At 37.8% G+C, this 19,434-nt stretch overlaps 1 long non-coding RNA gene across 1 annotated transcript in view; it reads left to right on the forward strand.

The window, feature by feature from the left end:
- Positions 1–18,862, forward strand: part of LOC128144408 (uncharacterized) — a 36,377-nt gene extending 17,515 nt beyond the window's left edge. The window contains exons 3-4 of the long non-coding RNA XR_008236072.1: positions 16,915–17,027; positions 18,092–18,862. This is a non-coding gene — a long non-coding RNA (uncharacterized LOC128144408). The remainder of the gene's footprint in view (positions 1–16,914; positions 17,028–18,091) is intronic.
- Positions 18,863–19,434: the final 572 nt, after the last annotated feature.

The following is a 19,434-nucleotide window of genomic DNA, read 5'->3' on the forward strand; positions in this document are numbered from 1 at the left end:
ATTTAAACTGTGGCATCTAGAAAAAAATCAAATACTTTTCCCCACCAATTTGATACTACCAGATTTTCTATCTGTTCATCTTGAACTGTTGCTAGAAAAACATGGTGCCAATCAGTTTGAACTCCAAACTAAGGACTGCAGCATTTGAAGAAGCAGGAATTTTTTTCCTCTGGCAGCCTTTACTTCTAGGTGTGGCACAACTTGTTAGCATTTGCAGACTGGTACTGGGTTTATTTAGCAAAAATGAACATATTGGTGCAGTCTTAATGAAAATTAATTTATAAATTGAGCTGTATTTTTTTAAATGACTGGTTAATACCTGTTGTGTGTGTTTACAGTGATTGAAAGGAGCTTGAAGTTATAAAGCTTACAGCAGCTGTAACTTTGACCACTAAAGAAGAGGAGCATGGCTTCTGAAGGTTTCACTTGCTTAATCTCTTTTTAACTCCTCACAGATTGCTTGTTATCAAACAAGCTGCTTTGATAAAGCTGCTTATCTCTGATCAAGAACACAGTTTCTGTCAACTTCAATTTATTAAATTCCAGGACTGAGAGTCTATCTGTTTCATTATCTGGATCTTCACAATACTTTAATTTTGGAATAATGGGTTGCATTTAGCAGCTGCTTTCTTTTTAAACATGACATTCATTTTATTCTTACTGGTTAACCATTTGGTGTTGTTTCCCTTCCCTCATAAGTCAAATGCACTAACAAGTACTGAGTAAAGAGTACCTCTTCCCCTGATCTACTGTCTATGGTCCTGTTAATACAACCTGGGATGCTGTGAGCCTTCTTTCTCAGTCCCTCAGTTTCCAGCCTGTATTGTTGCAAGGAGCTATTCCTTCCCAGATGCATGACTTTGCTTTTGTGTCTGCTGAATTTCACAAGGTCCCTCTTGTCCCATTCCTCAGACCTTTGTAAGTCTATCTAAATAGCAGCCCTGCCTTCAAGCATGTCAAAGGGTGCTACCAGTTTGGTGTCATCTGCAAACTTGACAGAGCACTATGCTACCTCCTCAGAATCATTGATAAAGATGTTAAACACAACGGGTCCCTGTGACATTCAACTTACTGGCATTTGTAAGAGGTATGAGTAGGTACTATATATTTAGAAGAAACACAGTATACTTTCTGTGTGTAATCACCATTTGCATGGCTTGGGTAACTCAGGCTGGGTCTTTTACATGACCTGTTAATGGGAGACAAAGATGATACTGATTTGGTAACTTCATTTCCATTGCTTATGGCTTCACTGTGACCCCACTGTATTGTCTTCACACTGTTTATAGTGGTAGCACTGCATTACCCTTAGCCCTTTGCCTTACTTCTCAGCCTGTTGGCTGTAGGCTGCTCTTCTACATGTTGGTTCTGCAGCAGTAGTCTGACCAGGAAATTGAAGTGTCAAGCAGAGGCATTCTGGGAAGGGAAACTCATTTATTTCCTAAAAGGCTGTCCAGTTGCATATGTTAGAAATGGCTTCTGGCTTAGACTTTGTTCTTGGGAAGTATAGCTATTCAGTAAAGAGAGAGATACCTTATGATATAAGCAAAATGTGCTAAAAGAGCGATTACTGCTTATGGTCTCATGGCATCATTTGATCTTAGTGTTGTTTCAGGATTTTGACTGGAAATTGAGGCTTGGGGGTTTTTGATCTGTTCTGAACACCTAAAATGCCTTTCCTGCAACACTTCAGGAAAATGCTGTTATACAAAACAAAAAAGCAGAAAGGTCCTACTAGCTCAGATTTGGACTTAATGTTGCAACAACACATTTAATGCAAAGAATTTGTTATCTTCCAGTTTTAAACCAAAATTACAGTAGTGTGTAGCTGTTAAAGGAAGAGAAAAATTGGGGTATTTTTAGTTTCTGATTAGAAACCTGTTGTTAGGGTTAGCTGGAATAATGACAGCTCCTTTATTAATGCATGCTGGCTGCATATTATGATAGCAGCATAGAAGAAACTTACTTTGTTTTCCTGCCTTGAAAGATATGTGAACCTCTAATGCTTTAACTGAAATATTAAGCTTCTGGAACCATCTGGTTTAACTAGTTCTAATACTTTCAAATAAGTTTGTTAGGAGGCTACTGAAATAAATGTAACTGTCTTTTTCCCTTATAAGCTTTTTCCTTTGGTAATTTAGCTTGCCTTTTTCACATGAAATATTCTTAAGATACAAGATCTTGAAAAGACTACTCATTAATCCATATTTTGGAAAGGTATACTGACCTTGCACTTCTTATAGCTGTAGGTGGGCAAGGGATGAGTGTGATCATCCATCATCACACTTAATACTGGACAAAGTGGAAAAAGCAAAATACAGTACTTGCAAAGAGGGTAGACCAGTGATTCATGTCATTATCTTCCAGAGCTGCTTTTCAGGCAGCAGTGTATGGTGTGGAGCAGCATATTCTCTGTGAAAAGAAATGCAGATATAAACTCTTACCTCTTCCTGACACTGAGGACCACATTCTCCATTCACCCATGAAAATTTTAAAGTTGTTTATTCAACGTTTGGGAGCTCACTGTCTCTGCTTGAAGCCTGTCTGAATATCTGTGTGCTTCTTACAAGACCTGCTCATAAGCAGTGGAATCCATAGGTGTGCTCTCTTGCCTCCAGCTTGGCTTCTGGAAGTATTGCTCAAGGGACTTAAAATCTGGTGATCTCAGAGTCCATTGTTAGTGCTTGAAGTTCTTACTGGAAACAACACAAGAAGGTATGTCCTATAGATTAGAACAGTGGTCCTTCAATCTTCAATGCTGGCAGTAGGAGATTTTAATTAGGAAGAGCACGCAAGTATCTGTTGTCCATTGCCCTCATACTTGCCCAACATTCTGAATGGCTGTGTCAGGGATTTGCCAGTTATACTTAGCATCTGTTTATGGGCATGTTTTACAAGTTCAAAGGTAATGGTATTAATATGAACAGTGGGAACAAACCTTATGTCTGTTCAGGCTTCAATGTGCAGTTTCTGAAGTGCTCCTAATGCCACAATGTTCCCTCTCTATGAGCCAAGTTACTAAGATGGCACCATTTTGTTGTAGAAGTTTTTTTCTCTTTAAAATACTTTAACCCTGTGATTTAATTCAAGCAAATAACGTTTGAATTTCTTATGTCACACAGGGTTAATCCATTCTCCACAGTGAAGTGCAAAATTTTCAGAAATAACATACTCTGTTCCACTGCCATCCGTATAAAATATTGTTTACACTCCAGGCCTATTGCTTCAGGAAATTATTGATAGGAACAGCTGCTCCTTCACAAGAAGAGTAGAAAAGTCCTTCCTCTCTGACCAGGGGCACTTTTCAGCCACCTTTACTTTATCACCATGACACAGAAGCATGGAAGATTGGATTTCAGACTTTAAATAATAATAAAAACTGCGCAGGAAAGAAACTTGCTAAAACTTCACTTGGGAACTTTTGTAAAGCTCTGAGCCATCTCCCTGTACTCAAAAGGATTTGTTCAAAACAAAATTAAATTCAGAGCATAAGATATACAGTACAATCAGTATCCAACTTCAAATGCACCTCGTTGCTACTGACTTGAACATTATAATTACAATTATAACTCTGCAGCGCTTTCTGCATAAATTACTTAAACTACATAGATTATTCAAATTTTATCTCCAAGAAACACTTCTAAAAGCCTGCTAACACTCACATTACAACTCGTTTCTAACATGCAAAACTATTAAAGGCTTGATTATTTTTTTAAATCTTTTTGGAACTAGACTCTGCACAGTGACCTGACTTATTTCATGTTGAATGTGTCTTGGGTTAAATATAATTGGTGCTGGTGGTGTAATTTCAGATCCACCTTCAAGCTTAGTTGAGCAAAAGACTAAGTTGGTGCTATTCAGTCTTTTCTTTCCTGGTAAGAAAGTAGCATTCTGACTTTTTTTTTTTTCTTAGTACAAAGCAAAGCTTCTCCAGTAAAAATAAGGAATTCACACTTTTTACCTTCTAAGAGCAGCCCTGGCTGGTGTAGTAATTTGATACAATATTGACAATTATTTGTTTGAGACAATCCTAACAAAAGAATAGTATTCGCAAGTGGAAAGAGCTTCATGAGAGAAGGTCTAACCATGGTGAACCTGACTCCTGGAGGACATCCCTCACTTAGAGCATTTCTCATGGGTGGCTGGGGAAAGCAATGTGATCACTTCATTCCTCTGTTGCCAATGCAGGCAAATGAAGCAGGTTAGACCAGCCTGTGATAGATACCCCAGCCTATCAGAGTATATCCAAAACCAGGGAAGAGTAATGAGAATTCCCCTTTTGCCGCTCCTCATTAGCCTGAACTCAGAGATCTAATAAAAAACAATCTAGAGTTTCCAAGTACAATATATTTTTTTTCTTTTAGTATTTGTGTTTTGGTTACTTTTAAAATCAGAAACTTCTTCAAAAGTTGCAGTACCTACTATAGACTATGAAGCAGATAAAATGATGTTTTATTATTAAAATACATTGTATATGTGAATGAATTGTTGTCCTGCACTGGACTGTCATTGGGTTTTTTGTTTTGTTTTTTTTTTAGGGAAAAGGAGTGGAAATAAGAAAAGCACAACTTCAGTGATTGTGGTATTTCTTTGCCTTTATGAATTGAAACAATGAAATGAAGGAGTAGAGATACTTACTGCTATGTTACAGTTAAAGTGAAACAAAATGTTCAGCCAGATCTAGGGAGTATCTAAATAACCAAGTGCTTGATTCTGATGGTTGGCTAAGTTCCTGAACTGTTTGAACCATCTTCAGCCCAGTTTGTATTCCTGCTGCGGGTGCTTATTAACAAAGAAACTCTAAAACCCAAAAATGGGGGGTGGGAAAGCCAGTCAGAAGATAAAGTGAAAACGTAGGAATAAACATTAAGCCTGATCTAAGAGGACAAATCCTATCTTGCCTGATATCCTGTTTCAGAGGAACAGTATGCTTGCAGTAAATCCAGTCCTAGTACCCAATAGCTGTGGACTGGCTTACACTCTAGAAGCTACAAATGGATTCAGACAAAATTGAAAGCTGAATGAATAGCTTTATTTTAGTGTCTCCTAACAGTGGTGGGCTTGTGAACTCTGTACTGGATGTCCATACATCTTGCGCTCTGGGCTATGCTGTGTTCCAAAATGCTCTGTGGGTCCCTCATGAGAGGAAGTTTCTCCTGGCCTTGCCAGGTGCTGGGTGGTGGAAGTCCTGTGTTTAGGCACCACGAATTGATGCTTTCCCTATACTGCGATACAAGGTAAAGCAGTGGTGGGGTATGGAACTATTTAAGTGTACTGAAGATGTTTCCAAAGGTCCTGGGACAGCATACTGAGTGTTTCACAAACACGTAACAAAGATGTGCCTCTTCCAAAGGGTTTAAAAAAAACTCACATAGGAGACAAGTAAGATCAGATGTAGTCAAGCCAGACAGGGAACTCAAAGAGAAGGATGAGTAATCACAGGCAGCATGTTATCTATCCTCGTCAGAGTTGTCAAGTGTAAGCTTGCATTTGTTGGCACCAGATACAGAAATCATGCCAGAAAGTGACAGGACTTCAGGGTTGGCTTTTTCCTGTAGACATAGGGAAAGGGAGGAGAAAGAGCAAAAATGCTGTATTTTTGGTGCAAGTGGTTTCAGCATATTAGAGTCTCAGACCAAAATGGAAAGTGGAAAATAATGTAGAATTTCTGCTGTTAGAAAGCATGATTATTCTTCCCCACATGGTGTTTCCATGTGTCTTATACACATATGCTACCTGTATATAAACTAACATTATGATAGTGAGGTCAACTTACTTCAGGCACTTAGTAATCTTTGTCCACAGAAACCAGGTCTCAAGATTTTTATGTTGAAAGTTGATGAGTCACAGCACCTTTCAAGACAGTCTTACTACCTCTTGAAGAGAAAGAAAAGTAAATCTGTCTTGTAATTTGTCTGTGTTGTATTGCTGCCTCTTACAGTATAAGAGGGTAATCAGTATCCCTTAAAATGGGAATTGAACATTCATGTTTTTTCTGGAGTCAAACTGTCAGGATAGGCCAGTTGAACAAAGCAGTCTAATGCTTGGCAACCCAAATTCATCTGGATGGCCTGCATTTTAATAGAGCCAGATAAAGGTGCTATATATCAGTATGAAAAATGTAGATCATCCTTAGTGACAAGAGAATATGTCTGAGAGGTAGTGACTCTGGCAAGGATCTGGAAAGCACAGTGGGCAACCAGTTGAGTGACAGTTCTGTTGGGAGACCATGGACTAAGGTGTGTCATGGGATGTGTGAATAGAGAAGAGATTGGTGTCTTTTAGAGCATGTTTAGCTCAAACAGAAGCAATGACCTTCCTACAGGAACACCGGGTGAGTTCGCTGCTTGTGCTATGCAGCAGATGGAGAACTGCAATGGCAACTTCTCCCCCTAAAACTTATGACTATTAAAACTCAAAAGCTGTAGAGTCTTTAGAATATTAACCTCAGAGGATATTGATATTTGAATTGGTAAATGTATCATACTTCAAGATTGGATGCTGTATTAACGTGCTATTTGACCTTAGATATTGTTACTATTGCATATATATTAATGTGTGTAGCAGCAGGTGCGCTCTAAAATTAAATATTGTTAAACAGTGCTGTAATATATGACCTGAGTTTAATCACTGAGGCAAATTACTAGTTTGAAATTCTGGCATCTCTGCAACAATAACTTCTGTGCAAAATACTGGTTGTTACCAAACCAGCTGTGATATAGATAGGATTAGAGCAGTGCAGTCTTTATCAGTGCAAATTTTTAGCTACTGGGATGTGACTTTTCCACCCTCACCCTCTATAGGCAGTCACTATTAAATCTTTGTTTCAGCATGGCATTGGGAGGGGGGGTGTTATTTTCCCTGCCAGCTCTTTATTGTGGGGAGGCATAGGTGTATTGCTAAATGGTTGAGGTATACAAAGGAAGGTGTCCTCTGTGACTAGCAGTGCTGTAAAGGGACACGCCTTTGCTTGTCAATGTAAGCTCTAAGAGTGTTAAGACATGATGGTAGTAACCAGGTATTTGTCATCAAATACATAATAACAAATAGCTGCAAACATCTGCAGACAAATAGGTTAGAATACCTGTAGCAAACCATAATATTTTGTCTTTTCAGCAGAAGTAAGATAAAATATATTAATAATTTGGTTCTGGGAGTAAAGTCAAAGGTTTTAAACCTTGTCTCTGTCAGTACTTTGGCCCAGTAAAATCACCTAACCAATGTTTAATACGATGAATATTCTTAAATCTGTTACTGGCCATAGACTGTATTAAAATGAATCACTGAATTGTAGTATGCAGTAACTGGTTTGCAATTTACAGAAGACTCTGATTTAATCCTCTTATTCTTAGACATCTTAATTCTGAATTCCTCAATGTCATTTAAGGTTTTCACTTAGTATAGTTCTGTTTCTTGAAAAATCAGTGGAAAGTAGAGTTAAGCTAACACAGAATGTGTGTGAAAATCTCATGCTTAAAGTCTAAGTATTTTTTCATATTTGACAATTTACTGCTGTAGAAAATGTAATGAAGAAGGGTATGCTTTTTAAAGTGTCATCTTTTCTGAACAAATAACTAACACAATTTTGCAGACATGGTTATTTGGAGGATAAATTAGTATTGCTATGACACTTAGATACCTGATGAGAAAGAAAAATACACTTCTTCAAAGTTGCTGAAATTGTGGGAGAAGATGACCGAAGATCTAAAATTCCTCTTGGGCTTTGTATCTCTTAAATTATAAATTAAAGGAAAAACTTTCAATTTTGTATCCTTCATCACAAACTGAGTATTAAGTTAGCTATGCGCATATAGTAACTCAGTAAAGATGACACATGGTTGAGGGTCTATATAGAGTTAAAAGGCTGCATAAGAACCATTTCTGCTGCCTTGTGTAGGCTACTCAAACCTTTCATCTTTGCATGATCAAGTAAGCAGGGCTATATGGGGTAACTTTCCTCAAAGCAATTGGGCATAGAGTTAACAACTTCATGATACACAGCTGCTGAAGACCAACAGCAAGATATTCTTTTCTTCCTGCAGTGATAGAAATCATGATTCTTCCATATGTTATTTCTTGGTAGTAAGGTTATAATATGTCTTTTAGGTATAGTGTTTGCAGCACCATATGATTTAGATCTTGACTTGCTATTTCATCTTTTCAGTTCCTGGAAGAACCACAATAGTTGCCTGGGGTTTTTTGTCTTGGTTTGGGGTTTTTTGTACCCCACCCCAATCTGGATGCATCTGGCACTCATAGGAAAGCCATAATATCAATACTCGTTTTAGCTGTGTTTTGGGGTGAGTCAAAAGGAGAGGTGATCTGGAATTCACTAGTGAGTCTCTCTGAAATGCAAGAGACATCTTGTATATCAAGCCAGACCAAATCAGTGGATAAACAGGAACATTCAGTTGTTTCTAAATAAAAGTTCAAAGAAGAAAACCAATAAACATCTTATTTTCTCCTCCCCCCGATTTCCTTAAATGCATGTTTAAGTTTGTCTATGACTCTTTTCTTCTTTGACATGCTGTTTTACAGTTAAAAATACTTCAATAAATCAGAGGTAAACCTTAATTTTGCATGCAAATTCTAAACTCATCAGCTTTAGTTGTATAATAAAATCATGTCCAAACACAGTGTGACATGCTAAAGATGGTGTTATTTTAAACCCCTGTGGTTTATAGCCCACAATTCCATGATAATGTTTCCAAAACTCCCTTTAAGATTCCCCATGTTATCACTGAAAATATTTCTTTGCTGTCCTTAGTTACTCTGCAAGAACTGTAGTAGACTGTAGGCTGAATGTGTTATTAAACAGGCTACAATTAAGTGTGTGTTTCAAAGGCATAGTTCTCTACTTTTTACACAGAATTGAAGACAAGTATTGCATGAATTAATCCTGTTTAGTAGTGTAGCTCTCATGGTTCAGCTGTAGCAGGACATCAGTGTCCTGTTGCAGAGTTGAGAAAAGTTAGTAGACTTGGATGTAATGCTTCATTTCTTTCTTCCTATGCATAGTAGTACAGAGTATTTGTGTCTAGCATTGTATGTGTATCACTGTGAAGAAAAAAAAAAATCTTGTGATGGCACTTGCACTGAAATAGAATCTTCTCATAGCAGGGGTTGCCCATGGCCCTAACATAAAGGCAATCTTCAGTCACAACAAAGGTAGGATTTGTTTAATAAGGAAAGCTAGGACTGTTTTCAAAACAATCTAAAGTTGATCAAATCCAGATAAACTTCAAATTTTATTGATTCGTCTTTCCAATAGATCTGTGCCTCTCATTTGTAGCATGAATTGTTCATAAATGCAAATGGTTATAAACACTTTTTTTCAGAAAAGAAGCCATTTACCTAAACAGCAGTTTGTTCACCATTATTCTTGGTTACTGTTAGCTGCCTAATAAAGTCCCACACATACATCATGCAAAGCTTTTGGAGAGGTTTTCTATTGGTCTAATATCTTCCTTTATTATCAGACAGTCAATCAGCCAACATGTAAAATGCAAATATGAGCTTACAGCTACCCCAACAGCCTTTTCTACACTGATAGTGATCTTAGAAGACATTTTTCAAGGAGCTTGAAACTGCTTTGTCTGAACAAGCTGTTTTGTCTGTCATCTCTTCTATTTTGCAGAAGCAGGCATGCTTTTTACTATTCATTCTGAATGTGCTTTTTTACTAGAAGCATTTCCCATCTGCTGACCTTTATTTTACCACTCATATACTACTTTCACATTTTAATATCATGATCTGTAATGATAATATTGAAGGATGGAACCACTTCCTAAAGCAACTTCCTTTTGAAGGATTTTAGTTTTTATATTGATGAACTAAATGCTTAAAAGATGGGAAACAAAATTTCTTGGAAAGAATTAATATACACCAGCTTTTTATTATAGGAGAACAGGGAGATTATGGGCCAAATATTGTGGATGATCCCAGAAGGCTGGGGAAAGTAGAGTGACACCTACCTCCAATGAATAGGCCATTTTTTTGATCAGGCCATTTTACTGTATTATAGAATCTTCTCTCTTCAGTAATAGGAAAAAAAAATCCTAGTAACAGCTGCATGTAGGAATACGTATTTTAGATTTGTAACTCGCTATGGCCATATACTGTTAATTTTACTTCCAGCCACGTTAGTAATCCATAATTGACTCAGATTTATGAATGCCATTTTTATTTTTGGTTGTCAAGCTTCAGGCAAGCTGTTGTTAAAGGAAGCCCGAATTTCAGTTTCAATGTATGACTGGACTGTGGTTTTCTGACTGATGTGTTTTATTATGGGTTTATGCTAATGACCTGCAGGCTGGAGTCTTTAAATGTGTAAGTAAACTTCATCTGCAGCCCTAGGAGTTATCAGTTAGGGAATAGATGTTCATCGGACAAAATGGTGGAGCAGGTAACTTCTGTGGATACCAGTTTTCTGGAACTTCCCCTAAGGTGGATGAAGAAGTTGGAGTGATGTTATTACAAAGGAAAGACAGTAGGAAGCACCTGAGTCAGAAGAGGCTGTGAGTTAGAGGACGACTGTTAAGATCTTAAGTATGTCTCAGTGGCAAGAAAAGGCATGATCCAATCTCCACCACCCCCTTGTGTTTGCTGTCTGAAGTAAAAGAATTACAGCTTTTGGGAGCCTGGGTAAAGTTGATGTGTTGGTTTGCTTTCTAGTATTACTAAGTCACTGTAAACATAGCACTCATGAAGCTGCATCTCTAAGAAAGAAGTATATTGTGAGCTCTTTGAGGTGTTTTAGGATTCAGTGTTTTTCCTGAAGTACTGCAGCTAAGCTGAACTTACTGACAGAGTCTTACTGACACTATGGAAGAGCAAAAGGATTGAGAAATGGTGACTGGAGCCTACAAAGTCAGTAAAGCTAAAGTCTTACAATATTATATATGGTAGTAGTATTTCAGCCTAATATTTCATTCCCCTTTCTCCTTTGAAAAACACAAGATACTTTCTGTGAGAAAAAAAGTTGTTACAGACATTCATGAGGCTGAATATCTGTTGCCCTGTCTTTCATGCAGTCCTCAGTGCTGAAAATCAGAGTGCTTGTGCATCAGACTACACTGTCAGTAACAAGACTTGATGTATGTCAAAGGCAAGCATGGTTCAGTACATTCAGCTCATCTTAAATAATTCATATCATGCAAAATCTCAAGTTGGAAGGGACCCATAAGGATCATTGAGTCCAACTCCTCACTCCTCATAGTGCTACCTAATGCTCTGTTGTTGGATGGAATTCTGTAATTATTCCTGGACATGTCTCAGTTATTTCAGTATTTTATATATTTTTATATATTTAATATTTTTATATATATATTTTTAATATATTTTATATATATTTTACAGTATGTCCTTTAAGACTTTTTTCTGTTCCATTATTTCCCCAAAGATATCCTCTTAATTCTTTCCAAAACAACAAAAAAAAAAATCAAAGGCTTTTTCTTTCTTGAAAATTCTCTCCCATGGTAAGCTGACAGATTCCTATGCACTGAAAGGAAACAGAAGATTATCTTGAATTTCATCTGTTTCCTAATATTTGCAGCTGTTTCCCTCCAAAGAGCCAAGACACCTGTCATAATGAAGAGGAGTGCTTTCTTTGAATCAATAATAAATCAGCAAGAATTAATAATGTACTGAAGGAGGAAGCTGGTTTTTTAAACATTACTGACTGATTTTTATCCAATCTTAGTGGAACACATAAGGAAACATTGTTTGCATCTGTGATCTCATTATTTGTCTAGATGAGAATGTAAAGAATGGAATAAGCACTGAAATTAACCAATGGTTTAAAAAGTCAAAAATATATTCTGTTTATACTCGTTAACATAATGGTGAAAAACAGACTCTTGAAACTGTCTTAGAACTCTACAGTGCAAGTTTTCTCACCATTCAAATCAAGCTTGGTTTATAAATTAAGAAATTGGATTAACTGTGACTGATTAAGGAAATAAATAGCATTTAGCATTTGACACGTAATTCAGAGGCTGTCATCACCTGTTCCAGCGTCAGTGTTCATTGGACTGTCCCAAAAGGCTTAGTAAGCTTATTTGGTGTGTAAGGTACATTCTTCTTTCAGAAATCTTCCATCTGATTTAATATTCAAATAGCACTTATTCTTCTAGTTCACAACTGGTTATTAAAAGTGTGAACAGTCAAATATTGGCATCCAGAGTGTATTCTACACATTCCAATTTGTTTCTTACATTGTTTTAAAGTCCTGACTGCTGTCTTCGCACTGCCCTTTCTGCAAAGAAACTGACACCAGCAGCCCTTCCCACCTGCCCAGGGTTCTATTAACTGTAAATAGACTGTGCAGGTTAGAAGAGTTTGCCAGATCATTCCAGTCACTAAAGAAGCAAACAAGCTATAGCACTGAGAATTTGTGGAAAAGCAAGTGTATTATCACTTTTTATCATCCTTAACATCTTTTTTTATTACTATGAAGTATGCTTGTTCCATCTGAGATTAGGGCTCTATTAATTGAGACATGTGAAGGGGGGAAAGGGATTCCTTGCCCAAAGAATTTACAACCTAAATAGTCAAAGGAGAAAAAGATTGCAGAAGGAATAGAGCACAGACAACTGAGATGACTTGTCCAAGATCTCATGGCAAGGCAAGAACTTAAGTCCAGCATCCTGATTTGCAGTTCAAGAAGCTGTTCTATTAGATGTGACAGACTATACAAAGGTTTGGTTTTGCTCTGCAGAATCCTGGTTTTAGCTTAATGTGTTCTACTTGCTAAAAGTTGGATTGCTTTGGAAAGGTAACATGCACAGCTGCAGTTACTTCAAGTTCTATTGCTTTACTCTCAGCTATCATGTGTGTCACTAGATCAATCCTGTAAAGACTGCTATAGCTCATATAACTGATAGAGGTATCCTCAAAGCTGAAAGAGCCATGGGAGTCCTCGTTAGGAAAAACACTACCTGTGGATGGAGCAATCCTGAGAAAGGCTGAAAAAAGATTAGGGCCTTGGGCACATTCACTTCATTCTAGCATTATTTCCTCTTTATGCTTCTAATATTCTGGCTAGCCTACAATATTCTCATATTTTTGGCTACATCACCTGTATTAAATTAATTTTTTTAAATTAAAAATAGTGCATTTGTTAAAGTTTTAACTTTCTTATCCTCGATAGGAATTGGTAATAGTGTTATGTTCAGGCACAGTAGTGAAACTGAAAAAGAACTCAAGCATTTTTCAAATTATTACAGGTAAATAATAAGCAACTTTTCCCTACTGCTGTTATATAGTGATAGCTCTCTTGTCTCAATTTTTATTTTCAAGTGCTAAATTAATTTAACAGTTACTTCAGACCTTGTTAATTTAGTCACATTAAAAGCACAGCTAGGAGAGTTCTGGGGATCTGCAGTGAAGAGGTAGAAAATGCAGTGCGCACTGTTAATAAATTGTTTTTCTTGGCTGTTTTGTGTGATTATCACTGCAAGTAGATGGTAATACACAAATATGAAAAAATTATAATAAATATAAAAAGAGAAGACTGGAGAGTCAGGCATTTTGGTCAGGATTTTCAGAGACCTCTGGGATTGGATTGCCTAATCCATATTAAATTTCCATTAAGTTAGGGGGAATCCACCTCTTTTATATAGTTTTGAAAACCTTAGTCCTTTTGTTAATACTTGCTATGAAGTTACACAGATGAATATTTGGTGCTTCAGTTGGGTTTTTTTAGAAAAAATGCGATACAAGTTTTACATTTGTACCATAAGACAGATGAAAACACAGAATGATCCCCATTGGCTTTACTGGGCTTTGGAACAGACCTTTTCAAATAAGATTGGGGAGCCTTACACAGAGGTAGAATAGGATGCACTAGAGGAATATCGGCAACATGCTGCTGATTTTTATCTTGCTAAAATACCGTAACTTAAAAGGTCTGGGGATATAGCCTTCTTCAGATCCAAAGCATTTGCTGCAGGTGCCTTTCCTCCTTCTTTTTTTTTTTTTTTTAACTGGATTTGTCATTCAGATGTCTGAAGGAAATGTCTGAATTGTAATGAACCTGGACCTGAGCATGATGGTAATATGATTGAGAAATAAATATACCAGCACAACTTGAATGTTATAACCTCTTGCTTCACTTCTGGGGCAGGAAAAAAGGTGTTTTTCCTGGAGTGATTTCTTGTTTGCTCTTAGGGCATACTTTCTTGATGTTATGATTTCCTGTACTCCAAGAACAAAATGTAGTTTCTAGCAGAATTCAATTTCATATTAAGAATGAACAACAAAGAATACCTTCAAACTCTACTGAAGAGAACATATCTCACTCTAAGATGCTTCTGGAAAACTTGATAGCATATGTTTCCTCAATGGCAAAAATGCAAGTATAGCCATCCAGATGTTACTCTTGCTTTCTGTGTCTTCCCCAACTGGCCTTCCTAGAGCCAACACTTATTCCAGCTCCCTGTCAGTCCTGCAAGCCAGAGATAAGTTCTTCTCTTCCTTTTAGCACAGTGTTTTATTTTTCTGTTCATTTTTTTCCCAGGTTTCTGTTGTCTGACAGGTCTAGCATGCTTCTGCTACCAGGATTGGGTACGGCATGATCTTTTAAAGTTTGTCAGTGTACTGAATCCATTGGACAAGCTAGAGATACCATCCTGATCTCCAAAATTTTTTTCCCAGTGAGATGTCAATAACACAATGGCTTTATGCCATTCTTGGATGGATAGGCACTAAAATGCCTTTCCCCATATGATTTCAAGCAGCCCTTGGGCTAACTGTGCCCTACCCAGAACTCCTTGCAGAATGCCTGTGATCACGCATGCTCCTAGTCTTACGCCAGTGTTAGATGGACTATCTAAATTATACTTAATTTATAAATGTTTTGGAAATTTCTTCAGGTTTTTACTATATATGTATGATTTCAGTTGTGTGTAGGTACTGGAAAGAGACTGCAGCTCAATATGTTTTATGTAAAAAAAAAAAAAAAAAAATTTTAAAAGGTTGTATGGCATCCTATATAGAGAGAAAGTGACTGTCACGTGTTATCATGCTGCTTCAGCATAGACTTTCATTGTCCCAGCTCTTATCTCTCAGTATACGTATTTTTCCAGGCAAGACTTGTTTTTTCCATTTGTTTTTGCAAATTTGGGGATGTGGAGGGATATTTAGGGAAGAGAAGTTTCCAGTGTATGACAGGACTGGCAGAATGAGAATGAAGCTCACAGCAGCTCAAGAGAAACTGCTGTGCAGAAGAGGGACCAGACAGGCTGGTTTCAGGGATGAGGAAAGAAGATGCTTGGAGTCAGGAGGAGTGGTGCTGCAAGGCAGAATGTAACTAGTTGACTGAATTCAAGACTGAAAGCAAGGATGTGCTCGGGAGGACATGATGGGCAGGGAGGGCTGCTCCCCTCTTATCTAATTCTGTTTTACCTTGTATCTAAAATCATTTCTGTTACTGGACTTTGTACTTTTGGGGTTTAGCATGTTTCTTAGCTCGTTTATTTCTTTATTGTGGGATTCCGTCATGTTTTTCCACTAACAAGGTATGCAAGTTTGTGTCTTGCCCGTATGTAACATTGATTCCTCACATGATGAGGAAAATAAGCCTTTTAGAAATCTCCCCCTGCAAAGCAGTGAGGAAGTCTTCCAACAGGGGATAATTATTTCAGATGCAGCTGGTGGAGTGCATGCTTTTAAATCTGAAAACATGGATGAAACGTAAAAAGGCGGACAAATAATTCTTCTAGAGAAAAAGGAGATTCCTTCCCGTTCCCTCCTGTGGGAGGCATTTTTTTTAAGATTCTCATGTGAACTCATAGAAGCAGCAGTTTGTTTAATTTTATCAGGATTTTACATGAATCACATGTGATTCCAGGAACTGATTGTAAGGTGGTTACCCTTAGCAACCTGTTGTTTGCCTTGGATTGCCAAATAATGATGCCAGTGTACGTAGCAGGTGTTCTCCATAATAACTGCAGGGAAGCAGAGACAATACTACAGTAATATTATGCATTTATCTAAATTGGAAACAGCTCATTTTCTTAAGGAGAAGACTTCTACTTTTTGCTTTACAGCCTTGTGTTTCTATGCCCTGCAGTTCAAAAACTATATTTCAAAGTAGAGTAGGAAAAAAATTTCACAAGAAATCAGTCCAAAAAAGCCAAAAACAAACAAAAAAAGACAAGAATCATTATAAAACTCAGTGATTTCTGTCTGAGAGAGATATCAGTGAATGGACTGGTTATGTGAAAAAGGGTGGGGATTTTTTTTATACCTAACATAAAAGCTTCTTATTTGTGATTCAGACAAAACTAGTATTTTTTCCAGGAGAAACTTGTTTTGTTCTCAGATTTCCCTTGGGCCCCTCACTACAGGAAAGACATTGAGCTGCTTGACTGTGTCCAGAGAAGGGCAACCAAGTTGGTGAGGGGCCGGGAGCACAAGTCTTATGAGGAGCGGCTGAGGGAACTGGGGTTGTTCAGTCTAGAAAAGAGGAGGCTGAGGGGAGACCTTATCGCTCTCTACAACTACCTGAAAGGGGGTTGTAGTGAGGAGGGTGTTGGTCTCTTCTGTCAGGTGTCTGGAGATAGGACAAGAGGAAATGGCCTCAAGTTGAGGCAAGGGAGATTTAGGTTAGATATTAGGAAAAATTTTTTTACTGAGAGGGTTGTCAAACATTGGAATGGGCTGCCCAGGGAAGTGGTTGAGTCACCATCCCTGGAGGTATTCAAAAAGCGAGTGGATAGGGTACTCCAGGGCATGGTTTAGGGGGCGTGGTTAATGGTTGGACTTGATGATCTTGAAGGTCTTTTCCAACCGAAATGATTCTATGATTCTATGATTCCTTCCACTGGCAAGGCAAGCAAGTGCTTTTGGATTCTGAGTAAGGGACTTTGAAATCTCTTGATGCTTAATAATGAATCTGGCCTCTTTCACCAGCAGTCATACAGAACCCAGCAAAAGAGATGCGGAGTGGAGAATCTTGCCTCTGACTATCTAATTCCCTGGAAGCCCTCACAAGGCTGAAGATAATGGGGAAAGAGCTGGAGGATGTATGTGAACTGCTTCATGGATATTCCAAGTCAGACTGACTAATGATTCATTCCTTTCCTTCTCTGACTCTTTTCTGCTTGAAAGCAAACACATGAGAAACTCCTTCCAGGCATGCAGGCTAATAGTAGAGTCCTTTTTAGTAGTTTAGTCCCATGGGAGCCGCTCATATATGGAGGGAGCCTGAAGGCAAAGAAACTTCTTCCTACCCACTCTTCTCCAGGCAAACTGGCCTCTGGGGCAATTCTGAGATGAGATTTGGGTGTCACTTTTGCCTTCAGTCAGAACAAGTCCTTTGCAATTGAAACATACAGCAGAAAACCAAAGCATGGGCCCAGAGCTCTGAAGGTCTCAGATCTGTTATTTATCTTCTAGATTTCTAGCCAGGGTTATTTAATTTACCATTTCTGTCTTCAAAGCCTCCTTCCATAAAGAGGCTTCTGCACCATTAATCTGTTACTAGCCTTAAAAGCCTAATATGGAAACAGGTTGTCCTTTAATTAAAGACAGCCATTTAGAGACAACAGTGGCCTTGAGACCCTCCCCCTGTGTTCATATGTATGTCTGCCCTTCAAGTTGGTCAGGTTTGAGGAATGTCACTTCATAGGATGAAATGAACATCTAAAATAATAAGGGGGGGGGGGGGACTTTGGATCTTTTCAGCCTAAATATTCACTAAATAGTTTTCCTCTGAATTCAAGCATTTAATCAAACACAGAATTAACTTGTATTTCAGGTCCAGCTCTGTTAAACTTATCTTTCTGTACTGGTTGTATTTTGTGTGCTCAGAGTTGGAATGTTTGCACTTTACACAGTCAACCCTTTGAAAAAATCCTCCTTTGCAGTTCTCAGTAGGCACCTGCTATTGCCATTTTACTCAGGAAAAAAGTTTACTTCCGTGAGAACTGAGTGTTCAGCATCTCTATGGAGAAGACCTGTAATCCACTTTTAGCAAACTCAAATCTAATGTGGTTTGTCTGTATTTCATTTATGCCTCAGGACAAATTAATGTTAAAAAAAGCCTTTGAAATGAAAATGGTGAGCCCTCAGATTAACCTACTTGTAGTGTTTTTATTTCAGGTTTCACTTGGGAACTGAATGTGGCTGTTAAATTACTGTTAGGTAAAACATCAGTGACAATTTGCTTGCGTTTTTCTGCAAATAGATTTTTTTACTCAAGAAAAGTACAGTGGGATTTGGAAAAAGAAATTATGAAAATAACTGTAGCTGGTCTTTTCCTTAAAGTTTTATTTTATGCTCCAAAACTTTAAGTTCTGTTAATAAAGCAATTACAATCCTAGAAATTCATATTAAGAATAGTCAATAGTTACTTTATTTAAAGCCATGTAGACTGGGGACAGGTCATGTTAAGCTTCATGTGCAGAGTTTGCTGTTCAAATGTGGCAGCCTTCACTGTTCTGTAAGATGGCTAGAATTTGAAACGAAATTCATTTTAATGTGCAAAGCATAAGCAGCAAGGCCCAGTAGAAAGAGGGAAAGCAAGTCTGTTTGCAGATTGACCAGTGTCTCAGTGTGAGGAGATCCTCCCATGCACTTTTCAAAGGTTTTGTCAGCCTAGAGGAATCTTAATGGAGGGCAAAAAGTCCAGCAGATTGCATGGGAGGCAATTCACTTCTTTCTATAGAATACCCTCTCATAATGAAGTTCTGCCTTCTTCAGGATTGTTACTAGACAGGCTGCTTAGGTCACCATAGCCCACCAGGAGTGTTTCCAGTTTCTGCCTCTCAACCACTAGGATATTGATTTTCAGAAATGTGAGGGGGGAGAGGCCTCACCACATGTGACCACACGTGTGTTTCTCCTGATGAGAAATGGCTAGCAGTAAAAAATATTGTTTTCCGTGTAGACTCATCACTGCATTTTCAGGGCTTAAAAAGAAATGTTACTTTCAATGGTAGCAAACATTTATTCATTCAGTCAGTGTGTGTTGTGAAAATGAGGGGGATTGAGAGGGTGTCCCAGCTGTATTTTGTAATTTTTGAACTGAATTGCTGCATGTTGGTCTGATTTCTGTAGGCTAAGCAAACCATTCCTGCATGTGATGTCTGACAGCAGATCTGCTGAACGCAGATTGTCTGGTGGTATTTAATCACCTCAATCAACTTTTGAAGTGGCTAAACAAAGCAGAATTCTAATAAGGAAAAAAGTATTGAAAAATACTTCCTACTTTTTATTTTAGTTTATTATATTTATAGTTTACATACTTGAAAATTACTTACCTGTAAAGCAGAAAAGTACCTTTGTCATAGCCCATCCTCATCTAAAAAAAATTTATACATACATTGTAGTTTATTTTAAATACACAATTGTTCTGCTCTCCATGCAAAGCTTCCCTGCAGGTTTTGGAGTTAAGGTTAGCTTTTTCTTTTTTAATATAACATTAAACCT

The sequence above is a fragment of the Harpia harpyja genome, chromosome 7 (assembly GCF_026419915.1).
Source record: "Harpia harpyja isolate bHarHar1 chromosome 7, bHarHar1 primary haplotype, whole genome shotgun sequence".
NCBI classification, from domain to species: domain Eukaryota; kingdom Metazoa; phylum Chordata; class Aves; order Accipitriformes; family Accipitridae; genus Harpia; species Harpia harpyja.